This window comes from Vicia villosa, linkage group LG2 (assembly GCF_029867415.1).
Source record: "Vicia villosa cultivar HV-30 ecotype Madison, WI linkage group LG2, Vvil1.0, whole genome shotgun sequence".
Taxonomy (NCBI): Eukaryota; Viridiplantae; Streptophyta; class Magnoliopsida; order Fabales; family Fabaceae; genus Vicia; species Vicia villosa.
The window spans coordinates 71692829-71708633 of NC_081181.1; the positions used below are offsets into that span (position 1 = coordinate 71692829).

General features: G+C 36.8%; 1 pseudogene; it reads right to left on the reverse strand.

Moving 5' to 3' along the window:
- Positions 1-11396: 11396 nt before the first annotated feature.
- Positions 11397-14055, reverse strand: LOC131649329 (protein JINGUBANG-like; annotated as a pseudogene).
- Positions 14056-15805: the final 1750 nt, after the last annotated feature.

Sequence of the window (15805 nt, forward strand, 5' to 3'; positions counted from 1 at the left end):
TAATGATGATGATGATGATTGATTGTATTTGAATGATGCTAATGTATATAAACATAATTTGATGATGATGATGATGATATTGATGATGATGATGATGATGAAATGAGTATTTGATGATGTTACTCATTAGACTTGACGATGTTATAAGTATGTTCATGTATGTTTGCATTCATTCATATTCATTGATGATGATGTATCCATGATGATGTGTTGGATCAGTAAAGGGCATGATTCCCATTGTGTGGAATCTGTACTGGCAGGGCCGTATCTTGATGATGTTGGATCAGTCATGGGTTATTCCCATTTGATGATGTTGGTACCACATGCATAGTGTCAGTTGCATTCATATGCATGACTTTTATAACATGATTGGATGTATTCCAGTGTTATAAATATTGATGATGTGTTGGTTGATCGTTTTGTGATGATGAAACTTGTCTGGATGTCTATTTATGAAACAATTGGGTGAATGATGTAACTATGATGTGTTATTATTTATGATTCAATAACATTTGTTAATTTGAATGAGACTCACCCTTACTGTTGACATTTTCAGATTGGCGAGTAGCGACTTTTGGCTTTGGTGAGGATAGCTCATAGGCCAGTTTGTTTAAGTATACCGTCGGTGTCATGCTCTGATATTGTAACACTGGGGGAACACTAGTTTAGAGTTTATGATGATACTCTATTTTGTTGTTATCGGATTAATTTTGTGAGATATTGCATAGATGATGTTATGCTTATCCGTTGATTAATGTTCCGCTGTGTAAAAACATGATTTTGTTAAATTGATGATATGTCCCTAAGTGAAGCATGACAATTGATTTATGATAATTTGTTTTAATTGGAATTGTGGTACCTTTGTTTTCATGTTTTACTCTGAATTATTTTATTAATTTCCGCGGGGTTTAGAAGGGTGTTACAAAGATGACACATCAACCAAACGAGATCTTTCCTAATTTGAACATGTTGATGCATTGATCCTAGATTCACTAACACCAAAGTCGAAGTGTAGTGCTAACAAAGGAGCCCGTATTTCAAAGCCGCCGCGCACACCTCCGATTTAAAAACCTCCGATGATCTATATTGATGAGATGCCGCTTTTTATGCACAAGTATATTGATAACATAGTTGATGTTGGCACCGACGGTAATTTTGGGTATCAAGCCGTTTCCGATTTGCTTAGAAGAGGAGAAGAAAATCACACTCTTATTCGACGGGCAATTATTTCGGAGTTGACTTTTCATAGGGATATATGGCCGACTTTATGAAAATCAGGAAAATTTTCAAAAAATTCAGAGGCTACTTCTTGTCAGTGGACGGCACATCATACAAATGAGGCGGAGACTTGGCCGGATCCTTTTGTTGAAAGAATGGCGGAGTTTGAAGAAATGATGAAGCAAGAGCGTGAGGAAAATAGAGAGCGGTCGAAGAACTTACCGATTTTAGATTTAAGCGCCACCAATTCGTTCGGAAAATTTTAGTTTTTACCGAATCCTTTTTGTTTGTAATGATCGAGTGTGTGTCATTTTTTGTATGTATTGTCGTTTAGAATGTAAATTCAAACCGATTCAATACATATATAATATACATATATTTAATGTTCTCATTGTTTATGTAATGCTTATGCTAGCTTGAATATGTGGTTAATTATGAAAACAGACTGCACAGCCAAAAACTCAAATTTCAAGTCTGTTTCTGCTAAATTCGGAAGTATATTTTCGAAATTTAAATGTTTTTGGGCTTTTTTCGGAAGTACATTTCCGAAACATCCACTGAAAGCAAGATAAGGTTTATTGGGTCATTATTACTCCAATAAGTCTATAAATACTACACCAATCCTTTTCATCAAGATCAAGCCACAAAAAACCAATGACATAAACCTACCCCCACCTTGCGTTTGTCTACTTCAGCATTGGCTACCCGATGTCATTCCAATTTCACTTCTCGCGCGACACGTCGTTCTCAGAATTGATAACGGTCCGCCTTCGCTTAATGACGAGGGAGACGTTCAGTTCACCCTATTTGAAGGCAAGAACGAAGAAAATTTAGCGGTTTTGTGGACAACTTTCGACCGATTTTCTTCGAAGGGTCCGATCGAGTTGGATGCGAAACTTTAAATATCGGGAGCCGAAGTTATCAAAATGTTTACTCATCCACAACCTACCAGTGTTTAACAATATGTAACTTTAATTTTATGTTATGTGATGTTTGTAATTTTCATGCTTTATAATAAATCGAAGCGTTGATGTTTGTTTTCATGTTTTCTGTATCAGAGGCTATTTCGGAACTATATATCCGAACTCTCCCAGGGGGTGAATTCGGAGATGCACTTCCGAATTCACCTTTTTTTTTTCGAAAATAATCTTTATTTCGGAGATGCCTCTCCGAAATCACCTTATTTTTTTTAAAAAAAATGTGTTTTTGGAAGTGCATATCCGAAACCATCTTTTTCATAAAAAGGTGAGTTCGGAGATGCATCTCCGAAATATAAGGGTATTCTGGGAAATTCGCCGCGGATGACCAAGGATGTTAGGAGGTCTATAAAGAAATTTCCGAAAAAATAAAATTAGTATTTATAAAGCTGATTTACACATGTCCTAATGCCATCATGTATATTGGGCCTTTAGTAAAAGGAAGTGGATATAGGCCCATCAAATCTAATATAGGTTTTTAAATAAATTAAAATTTAAATAAACTTAATAATTAAAATTATTAATTATTAATTTACTCTATAAAAAATAAAAAATATTAATTTATTTTATAAAAAATATTAATTAATTATCAGTCATCAATGCCACATCACAAAATATTTTTTTCTAACCATTACTTTCACATGTGTAAAAGTAGAAGGGACTAAAAAAAAATTCAAACAAAAGTGAAGTTGAGGGAAAAAAGGCTCAATTTTGAAATAAGAATTAAAAAATAAAAACACCTAATTAGGATTAAAAGTGCCAAGTTTATATTATAATCAAATTGATTTGAATGATAATAAACATTATATTTTCGCAATAACAAAAATATAAGAGATTAATTTATGTCAAGTGTTTGTTAAGTGTGCATATCAATGAAGTACATACAAGATGTGAGTATCTATACGATATGTATATGTTATAGCTAGACAACATAATTTAAAAGTATAAGATATCATACATGTAACGTACATATGTAAAAAATAAGACCATTTCTCAACTAACCCATGAATCTTTTAAACACCACAAAAAAATTCAATTTTTTCCTTTTCGAGGATTGATGATTTTATGGATCAGTTAGTGGCTGCTTGTGTGTTTAGCAAGATTGATTTGAGGTCTGGTTATCATTAGATTCGTGTTAAATCAGATGATATTCCTAAGACAATTTTTAGTACAAGGTATGGTCACTATGAGTACATTGTGATGTCGTTTGGTGTATCTAATGCACCAGGTGTTTTCATGTTGTATTTTCATGATGAATATGACGTTGTTGTGATTTTATTATGACGTTGTTATGAAGTTGGTGTGATGCTAACGATGATTTATGATGATACTATGATGACATGTATGTTTTAAATATGTATTACATGCTATGTGATGAATATGTGAATGATGATGCGATTGACTAGCCACGGTCACAATTTATATGATGTTGTTGTACATCATGCATTCATATCATATTTTTGGACGATGGTCCGCCTATGATGTGCCCAATCCCATTGTGCAGATTGAGTGCATTTTGTGAAGTGATCTGGTTTCAAGAGGGAATCAATTCTATGGTGGGGATCTTTCAAGGGTGATGACCAAGTGTTAATCAAAGAGTTTAATACCACAAGCATTAACCGACAACGTTGTTGCATTAACATCTTATGTGACATTGCATGGATTTTATTGACGAATTGTGATGTAATGATAATTTCGAAGTGCGTGATTTTATGATAGTTGAACGACAAAAGATGTTCATGTGCTATTGCGAAGTATTATAAGTGTGACATATTGATAAATGATGTGCTTTATATGATGATAATGTTGTTTGTAACTACTCTTCTTTTTCTTATATCTTTTATAATGAATTGTGATTACTCACCCTTTCTGTTTGAATGCTGCCTCCACGTGGGTAGCTCGCAGCTGACCAGGAGTAGTTCGTAGAAGTTTTGAAGATAGCTTCAGAGCGTTTTATTTAGTTTCATTATATTAGTGGTGTCTTGCTCTGATAAGTAACATCTTGTTGGGAATGCTATGTTTTGCGAACGATTATGTTCTTTTTTATATTGTTATAATTTATGATGGTTTGATGGATTGATTTTAATAATTGAGGAGACAAATGTATAAATTTTGTGAGGTTAATTATGATGAGTTGACAATGATTCCGCTGCGATGTTTTTAATATGATGTATTGAATCATAATCAGATATATGTTTTAAAGTGATGTAACCTGTGTTACGGATCAAGAAAGTTATTATGATGTTTTCCATAATGTGTGACACCCTTGAGTGGTACTTTTCTTTGAATTATTTTCGTAAATTATATGCGAAATATTCGAGTTTAGAAGCGTGTTATATTTCTCACGTAAGAGTGAGGGAAGACTGCAGTGCGAGGAGATATCTGTTTTATGATGACATTTCATCATCGTCTCCCCTAATTAAGACGGTCCAAAGATATCTTCTTAGGCGAGAATTTTTAGAAATATAACATTACATATTTATAATAGAAAAATTGATAAAAAAAATAGATTTAAATAATTTGAGATGTAGTGTGAAAACACATAAGTTTCGTTCTGAAGCACGAATTATGAGTTTAATTGCGATATCTAGTTGTAGAGAGGCAAATTATATGAAATCATATATATTTAAGAAAGATTCTCATCCAACCCCATAGGTCTCTTATACACCACGTAAAATTCCAATTTTTCCCCCTGCTTCCGTAGATTCACATCCGAAAGCACCCCATATTTTGAAAAAAATTTGATTCCTTTCGTAGATGCATCTATGGAAGCGTATAAAACAAAAGAAAACACAGTTAATTTCACCTTAATTTTAGCTTAGCAATACTTCCGTAGATGCATCTACTGAATATGGTGAAAATAGAGTGTTCCGTAGGTGCATCTACGGAACAATCTGCTATTTTTTGAATTCATGTCATTTTCATTCAAAAACTCCATTTATAAAGACATAAATTTTCAGATTCAGTAATGCATTTTAAACACAACAGTAGGTAGACCAATAATAACACAATATATAAATAGTGTCGGTCAAAGTGTCGAGTATATCATCAAATACATACAAAAATGAAATATAAATAAATCATCAAATATAACTACTGAGTATGTCAGGTATCATCCTGCGCATCTCCTCTACCTCCGCCTCCGCGTCCACCAAAGAAGGAATGACTGGGGCGGGTGTATTAGATGTCGTAGGTGCATCAGGTGGAACAACTGCTCCATCAGTGACCTGAGATACTATACACGACCGTTCTCGCTGGACGGATATGCGTGATGTGCAGTCCTCCCATGAATGTCCCTATCCGGGCCGTGGATCATGATGTCTACATTATGATACAAAAAAGTTCGAGTTAGATACTATGTATTTATAAATAAACATCAAAATAAAAACATAAAATTACTCTTCCGTAGATGCATCCACAGAAGTACCTTATTTTCAAAAACACTGGGTGCTTCCGTAGATGGATATACGGAAGTACCTTTGTTTCAAAAACATTGGGTGCTTCCGTAGATGCATCTACGTAATGTCCTAACGTTCATCTCTTTCGTAGATGGATCTACGGAAGCCACTAAAACTAGAAAAACACAACAATGGCATAACTCCACTATTCAATCACCAAAATGTCCATTTTTGTGGCTTGATCATACGTTTTAAACCTAAAACATTACCTACATTGTCTATAAACACTATTTCTAAACTTATCCAATCATTTCAACACTAAATATCGAATTCTAATTCGATTTCACAAATATTCTAAAATAACTCGAAATATCAAAAACTTAACGATTAAATAGAGACTTGAACTTGATGGAATGTGTTAATACTTGATGTTGACAATGTAGGCCGAGCTCGGGAGAAAAAAATGTGAAGTTTGAAATTTGATGTTGAGAGAATTTAAGACTGTTTAAGAGTTGAGAGTTTGAAATAAGGAGAATGAGGGAGGGGAAGGGTCTGACCCAAGGTATAATGTCAAACCATTCTGTAGATGCATTTACGGAAGTCTTCCGTATGTGCATCTATGTAATAAAATAACGTTAAACAAAAAAAATAGTGTTTTCGGAGATACATCTACCGTCTACGGAAACATGAGAGCAGTTTTGTCAATTCGGTGGTGCGCCTCATATTTATGGGGTGGGTTAATAAATTTCCATATTTAAATAGCTGTACATGTGAATGACCATTGAAAGCCGAAAAACAAAGCACCGGATAATTCGTTACAAGTATGAAACCTATAAAAGTCGTTTTCCCCACCTTAGGTATGAAAGAAGAAAAATATTTAGCACTAGTATTTGTGGTCCAAGAAGATATTTTACACGTTAGTTTTACTTGCTTTTTAAGCCACTATTTTCTATTAAACGAATTTGAAAAGAAAAGTTTTTGTCTAAGTTTCTAGATAAATGATAATGTATTGTGTCCTATTAGCCAACTTGCAACTTGATGTCTCACTCACACCCAAAAAGTACCGATGTTCGTTCATCATATAATTTTGTCTCTTTTTTTAATGTCAATAGAGGTTTTAGGAATTGACTAAAGTTCAATCAATATAATAGATGTGTTCGGATTTGACTAAGGTGCAACTTTTTATATTTTGAAAAAAATATTTTTTTTATTTTATATTCATTTTATTCAAATAACAATATTCTTGCTAGAAATATCTAGGACCTATGTCATTGCAATTCCAAATTGTAACCAATTTACATTCTTCTCTTTTTTATTTTTTAATAGCAAAGCGGTTCCTAAAAATAAAAAAACAATATTCATAGAAACAACCAAAAAAAACATCAGAGTGCAAATTAAAAGAAATTCTGACTAAAACCAAAGAAGAATTTTAAAAGATCAAAAAATCAAATAATAATAAAACAACTCCTAGAGTAGATCACTTATCCAAACATTAGCTTGAAGTTTCTTATAAATCGACCTCCGAATAAAATAAGTGGGAGGAAAACAGACACAATCAGTGATTATTAAATAATTTTATAATTTTTAAGGTGCAGTGCACAAGTTCAATCTTTGTTCAAAGACATTTTGCTAGCATTCCTCTTTATTAAATAACTAGTTAAAAGCATATATTTTAGTATTTTATTAAATAACTAATTAAAAGTAAGAGAATTTCTTTGGCCACCTCCCAACCTTCTAGTTCACCTCTGGTGAAAAATCCAAACTATCCCTGACTTCGGAAATGCATTTCCGAAATGCAAGAAAAATGTGTTTTCGGAGATGCATCTCCGAAAGCGCCTTTTTTTTGAAAAAATTGTCTTATTTCGGAAGTTCATTTCCGAAAACAGCATTTCGGAAATGAACTTCCGAAATAATGCGCGTTTTGCAGATTAAGCAAAACAGCCCCCCTCCCCCAAATCATTTACCCTAATCTTCTTTCAAACTCAAACCCTCTTCAAAAATTCTGCAAAAGCAAGTGTGAAGTATCAGAGGTTGCCAAACTCTTCTTCCAAACTCAACCAAACTCATCTCAAACACTAATTGGTAAGTTTATCATTTTTTTTCAATTTTTAGATCCATTATACATTACTATATTAGGGTGTTTAGAAACTGAAAAAATCACATTAAGATAGGTTGGTAATGATATTAGGTTGTTTAGTAGGCATAAAAGTAGTTTTGGTTTAGGTTTTTGGGGTCTGCCATTGGAGGTTGCAGAGAAGTTATGCGCAGGGGTGTTTCGGAAGTTCATTTCCGAAAACACCTCCATTCCCAGTTTCGGAAATGAACTTCCGAATTGTATCAGAAGTGCATTTTTTTATTTTTTTTCTTTTGTCTTGCATATTAATCGATTTCAATTGTTTACAGGAACATGTCAGGCAACCAACCAGCACGCATCAGACAGGGTAGGGAGACCCAGACTGCGTCGGCTAGACGCGAGCGGGCGGCGGCGCAACTGGCGTCGATACAGGGACGGAGGCAGGGACGGGGGCAGGGCCGGGGACGACGTGTGCGAGTTCCCGTGGATATGGGAGAGGGTACATCTACTTCAGGATCTAGGAGTCGGCTAGCTCGTGTATCTTCTTCCCGCCAGCGAGAGGAGGAGGAGGAGGAGGAGGAGGTGGCGGCAATGCCTTACCACGAGCCGGAGGGGGTACCGGATGTTAATCCTCCAGCCGGGGAGGAGGATGAGGAGGAGGATAGCTATCCGGGAGGGCCCTTTGACACTTCCGTGCTGATTAACTACCACGATCACGTCGCTCGGCGTATCTGGGAGGGAGAGGTATTTTTTATAATTTAACCGTTTATAATTTAGACGTTTATTCAATATTTTCTTAACGGTCTATTTAACATATGCTTTTGTTTGTTTTTTTTAACAGGAGAGAGAGCCGTTGAAAATGGTGAACCACGCCCGCAAAATTTTCAGTCTGTTTAAACCAGCAGCTGAGTGGTTTAACGACGCGGTGCGAGGTTCAGGGCTTAGCGGGATCTGCATGACGGGGTACACCACCATCAGCACCGGCATGCAGGGGGCATTTGTGGAGCGCTGGCACAAGGAGACGTCTTCTTTCCACTTGCCGGTGGGGGAGATGACGATCACCCTGCATGACGTGCAGTGTCTTCTCCACCTGCCCATCAGGGGGCCGCTGTTGACCCACTCCCGGATCCAGAGGGTGGAGGCCAGTCACTGGATGGCGCTCTATTTGGGCATGGAGCCCGAAGTTGCTGACTTCAAGTGCATCACGACATCTAGGCCTCATGTCCGGTTCACCATACTGAGCCGCTATTTCGAGCACCACCTGGACGCGGCGGCCGATGCCGAGCAGGCGGGTGACGAGCTATTCACACAGTACCACCGCGGCTGCGCTCTCCGGTGCTAGTACATGCATGTGGTAGGCGCTGCTTGCTTTGTGGGCAAGAGTGCAAGGTATGTCGACGTGACCTACCTCCACTACTTCATGGACCTGGATACCGTTCACCAGTGGAACTGGGGGGCAGCTACTCTGGCATACCTCTACCAGAAGCTGAATGAGGCCTCCAACTGGAGGACGAGGCAGTTGGTCGGATCCTGCACACTACTTACGGTACGTTTCATTTTAATTGTTTCGTATTTATTTATGTTTCGTATTTATTTTTAATACATTATCGTGTTTCTGTTTCATAGCTGGATCATCTCCTACTTCTCCCGCATCCACGGCTTTCACATCGATCCTGCGTACGTGGACGCCATGCCCAGGGCCGCCAGATACGTTCTCCAGAGGGGGAATGATGCGGTGGGACCATACCGTGGATACCTGGACCGCACGATGCACGACGACGTCACCTGGAGGCCGTTCAACGACTACGCTCAGATTGTCCCCTTTGACGGCATTGCTCTATATTCAAGCTGGCTGGCATGTGGGACCGGCATCATGGTCCGGTATCTCCCTGAGCGGTGCATGCGTCAGTTCGGATTCGTGCAGCGGATACCCAGGTCACCCTTTGAGGCTGCTCCCGACACTATGACTCGAGTGCAGCTCACTGCCATATGGGAGGATTGGGAGCGTCATGTGGTACCGGAGGAGTACCGTCGCACTCGGGTCACCCAGGACTGGCACAGTGAGGAGGGATGCGTCACATGGTTCTACCGGGTGTCACATCCTCTTCTGAGACCCGACGTTCCCGGCGCTCCTAGGCCAGCACACGAGGAGATCCTGGAGAACCAGCAGGCCGAGGATGACCACGCCATTGATCTCATGCCGATTTGCCAGCGGATAGAGATGCTTGGGCGGGACGCGTTGGATCGATGTGTCGTTCAGCAGGGCGGTCCAGAGGCAGTCGCCGTGATGGAGATGATCGTCACTGATGCGGGCCGTGCGGCGACATACAGGCGGCAGAAGAGGTCCCAGGGAAAGAGGGTTAGGCACACCCAGTAGTGGTCGGGTTTATTTATTTTTTGTTTTCGGATTGTATCTTTAGCACATTATTATTATTATTTGGATTTGGTTGAGCTTGTATATATTTCTTTTTTTTATCATATTAGTATTTTCACCTTTATATGTCGTTTGTTTTATTTCCCGGTTTCTTTTAATTAAAAATACGAAACTGTTAAGAAAAACATAAAAAAAAATCTCTGTTTCTGCATAATTCGGAAGTGCATTTCCGAAACCCCTCAAAATCTGAACAAAGGTGTTTTCGGAAGTTCATCTCCGAAAACACCCCCCATGAGGTGTTTTCGGAAGTTCATCTCCGAACACACCTCCCATGAGGTGTTTTCGGAGATGCACTTCCGAATTGTGGAAATTTTTCTAAAAAAATCAAAGCTTCGGAAGTTCATTTCCGAAGCAGGGGTAATTTGGGTTTTTCGCTGGGGGTGACCCCCATAGGGAGGTGGCTAAAGAAATTTTCTAAAAATAAAAGAGGAGCATTCAAGTCTCGAACACAAGACGACAACTTGATCTAGAAAACTAGATACCGTTATACTAAATAAACAACCCATTGAAGTAATTAAAAAGTATATATAATTATTTACTCATTAAAATTCATAAAGCCCAAACATTTTAAGACCCTTCTTTTTTTTAGACCTTAGGATGTGGGCCTGTTTGCCCTGATCCAAAGTCGGCCTTTCAAATGAGGGCGGTTGGACACCCTTAAATTGCAAGTCATTTGAGCGGGTCTCATTCCTAATCAACCAAAAATTCAAAATTCAGAGAATGACTTGGACCCACTATCACACTAAACTATTAATCAAAGACATCCAATGATTTATTGAAAAGCTTTTTCCGGCTAAAAAAGGGTTTATTTTGCATTTTACAAATTATCAAAATTATTGAATGCTAGATCAAAACCAAACCTAAAAACATCTATATGTTTACCCTGAGCTAAACTCCGAAACAGCTCATACACGTAGAATCGAGGGTGGGAGAGACCCTGACAATTCCACCCACTTAAAAACATGAGTTTTTTGAAACAACCTCATATAAAACAACAAAGAGATGATCCCGCACACACAACACAACCCGCATTCCTAAAACCGGACATAATTTGGCGCCATGAAAATTTTTCGTAATAGACAATTTGTTTTGGATCAGATGCCAAGAGAAGACATAGTATCTTCTTCATTGTAATTTCGAACTAAATAGTGAAAATATTACAATAAAAAGCATGATAAAAAAGAATTTCCATAACAAATCAAATTCTCAACTCTAATAAAAAAGAAGAAGACGATATTTCATTCTATATACAAATAAACTCATTACAAGATGAAAAAAAATAGTAATGAACAAACTCAAAACAAGGGAATTTGTATTTGCCAAACTTTAATGTCACAATCAAGACTACCATTGTAAATAAGATAAGAAATAAAATCACCATCATCACCATTTTCACCACTTTTAGAATCAACCTCCATAGCCAAACACTTCATAGGTTTCCTATGACCCTGCAACACACCCCAACGTGCATAATTCTTCTCACCAACCCCTCTTCTCCATATCCTTACACTATTATCTGCCGATCCACTACACACCAACTTATCCACCACAACCAAACACAATATCGCCTTACTATGCCCTATAAGTGCACCAACTAACACCATTGTTTCATTACCAGTATCAGAACAATCACGTTTTCCCAAACTAAAATTGATCTATCACAAGCACCTGAGTATAAAATTGATCCATCTTTGTTTAGAGTCGACACATTCACAAATGATCTATGTTTCTCCAACGTTCCAATAAGAAAATGCTTTTTATTTTCATTTTTCTTCCAAATTTTTATCTTTTTATCAGCTGAACCTGTGTAAAATATCCCGTCAGAAGAAACAATGATTGCGTTGATAGCATATTCATGCGCATTTTTCACAGATTCTAAACACTTGTAATCAGAAACTCTCCAGATTTTGAATGTTCTATCCCACGAAGCGGAGTACAGAAAAAAACATCTTTCGAAAGAGCTAGAGAAGAAATTGCATCGATATGATTCACCTATGTAAACTTCTTGCATCTTCAAGCTTCAACGTAGTTTTTTGACAGAAAAAGCTTCGAGAAATGGTTGTTGAGTGTCGGAAGTGTTGCAATGCATTTGAAGAGCTTATGGAAACGTTAAAATATTGTACCTTAGATTCCCAAATCGCGAAACATTCTAACATTTGATTCGGAAGAATTTCGTAACCATCTGAAAATAGGGAAGACGATTCAGCTTCAATAGGGTGAGTCATTGATCGAAAGTGTTACTCTAATAAGAACACGATGAAATGATTAGAACGTATATGGAGTATTAAACGATTCAATCGGTCGCGCTATTGATGTTAATCTTTAGACCTGTTACAAAAACTTTATTATACTCAACACAAAGAAGGGAAAAAACGTGGTGATGAAGAATCGGGGAAGCTAAAAACGTAACCTGCACAGACACGTTGGAGAGTGAAGATTGAGGGAGTGGAAGAGAAAGAGTTAGAGTGATTCAATATATTGTGAAGAATGGAGAAAGAGAATCCAATTTAAATAAATAATGAATGGTAGAGAAAGATGTGATTTTTAATCTATCATATAAGAAGATTTGTGTATCTGGAAAATCCTTTCCTACCCCTTGCCCAACTTCCGCCACCTACCCACTTTTCTCAAAAAAATTGTCTTTATGCTACCCTTCCATAACTTTTGGACTATTGGTTTGCATCCTAACGAGATTGTCTCCTCATTTTCTCTTGAAACCCTAACATATATTTCCTCTACAATCGAACAAACACATTTTCTTCTACAAGAGAACCATACTTTTTGCTCCCCCCAATGTATGTCTCATTACCTGCTCCACTGTACCAAAGAAGATATGTCCAATACCTCTTGCTCTTCACTCCACAAGTCTCTTTCTACTATCTCATCTTTTCAAAATCTCTCTCCAGATCTACGGTGATAACTTCTTCTCTCAACTACAACGTCTGCTCAATCATTCCGTTCTTCTTCGTCTTTGTTTCATCTTCATGTACGCCACCATTTGAAGGTATGTTCCACCGCTTCATTTTGTAGTTAGTGTATTTTGGTGGTATCTTCTTCTGCTAACTATTGTTTTTACCAACGCTTACAACTACTTCGTAGATGGCGAGACCCTTCGACTCGATTGTCGACATCAACGGCCGAAAGGAGTTATGGAAAAATCGTCGTTAAACTACACCGCAAATGGAAAGTGACAACAATGATCAAGGAGCATTTTCAACTGGTGGTATTCGTCAAGAACGTCAGTTTGTTATTTCCTGAAGAACGATTATTTGAGACTATCTTTCAATTTTATTCTAACATTCCTGGATTGTGACGGATTCCTGGTTTATGTTAGAATTCTGTTTTCATTTTGATTTCTACCCTATTTTGAGCTGAAGCAGGACTCTCCGTTAGCCGTTTCGGTTTTTTTGTTGGGGTGTTAGTCTGAACCGATTTTTATGTTAAGGTTTCGGTTTTCTTGGAATGTATTGGCTCGGCAGATTTGTATAGCATGCCGCAGGGTTGTTGATTTATGACGGGAATGATGTCAAGGTGGGGCTGATTAACTTTTTTGGTTTCGGACTGCTATGTTGCAGGGTTAGTTTGAAGTTGCTGGTGCAGATTGGTACATTGAGTGAGTTCTGACTTTGTGATGCAGGTGTTGGAGTAAGCCCTAGTAGCCAATCAATATTGGCTTAATATGCTTTTGTATCATGACCTTGATATATATTGTTTGTTAATATATATACTTATTAGGCATTGTATTTATTATGTTATTTGTATATGACATGATAAAATCCTTAGAATAATTAGTCTATTAATGACCAATTAAGTGTGACTTAATCGTGAGACCTCATTAAACATAAGGACGTTATTCTTAAAGTATCTGTAGTCAATCTTTACTGTCAAATAGGACAACAGTAATGCATAGAGACTATTATGTGAGTAGACTGATGATCGTATCTCACAGGTCATGGATAAAAGATATCAAGTCTTCACATAGATATAAATATTATGAGTAATGTTTATACTGGATTGACCCACCATGAGAATACTACATAGTTTGTTATGTAAGTCTCATAAGTTATTCTCATAGTGATAGTGGTGTATACCACCCTTCGACCTGAAACCACTATGGACCCTAGATATGGAGTCAAGTACTTTATTGCCAATCAAACGTTGTCCGTAACAAAATGAGTATAAAGATGGTTGATGAGTACTTTATAAATCATGCTGAGGGACATGAGTGACCTAGATGGGATTTTCCCCTCCTACATATACGGGAGTAATATTTGTGGGCCCCTTGATAGAGTATGACTGAAAAATGCATGGTCGTGCTCAAATAAGTCGATATTAGATATTGGGCTTATTTGTTGTTATCAAGTATACTCGGGGATCAATGAATAAAATATTGAACTAAACAAGGGTGACACATTATATGTCTTGTGTTTAATATAGATATAAGGGCAAAAGGATAATTGTACACATAATCATTATCACATAAAGTTTATGTCAGATCACACGACATTCTCGTTACTTGGGTAGCAGTGATGTGTTGCTAGATACCGCTCACTGTTTATAATATTAAATAGGTGATTTAATATTATTGTCAATGTTACGACAACCTACAGGGTCACACGCATAGAGTACTTATAGTGGAATGAATGAATAAATTAAATATGCTTTAATTTTGTGATGGCGCAAGAGTTGTGCCTTTAAGGTTCGCAAAAAGCGTCAAGTGTTGATGCGTCAATATTTATAAATTATTAATCTATTATTACTTATTATTTAATTATTTATTATTAAATAAATTGGTATACGATTATGACCTTAGATTTTGGCGTTTGTTTATTTTAAATACGGCCTGCGTGTTGTAATTTATTTTATTTAAGTACGACCTGCGTGTCGTGGTTTATTGTAATTAAATACGGTCTGTGTGTCCTACCATTTAATTATTTATTTAAATAGTATAATTTTTCGAGTTCAAGGGTTGAAAAGAAGACAACGTCAAACGATGACGTCGAAGGAGAGGCTTAAGAAGCTTGTTCGTGGGTCAAAGAATTGTAATAAAGTAGTTTATTTAATTCTTGCGCTTTAGTCAGTCATAATCGTATTACCAAATTTTATTTTATGTATGTGATGCATGTGTTGTATGTTTATGTGCGTGTGTATGAGATACACAAATATATGAGATTGAACTTAAGAAAAATCCCTCAATTAAATATTAAGTTAATTGTTTTCCAAAATTTAGCACTCACCAAGACTAGTATCGAATAATGTAGGTTTCGCCAAAGCGAGGTGCATGTTTTATATTAGTAAGGTGCGATGGGATAAATGTAATATCCAACTGCTACATTTTTGGATTTGACTTGACTAAACTAATTATAATAGGTTATATATTTTTAGAAGCAAGAGTTGAGAACAATCCATATGATGGATTAGAATAAGGAGTTATTCACTCTACTGACAAAATTCGAGAGTTGCATTAGATACAATTGGAAAGAGTTTCTACCTAAATAACGGAGTTTTGTGTAATCCGCCAAAGCGGACTTAAAACAAAGTTAAATATGGATCTCGTCCCGCTAGAAAATCTTCTAACGGGATTCTCCGAATCAAATGCTGAGGGTCATTTGGTTTGAATAAAATTAGTGGGAGCATTTTAATAAAAGTCCTTATTAAAATGATTTTGATACAATATAATTTTACACGTTTTATATTTAGAATT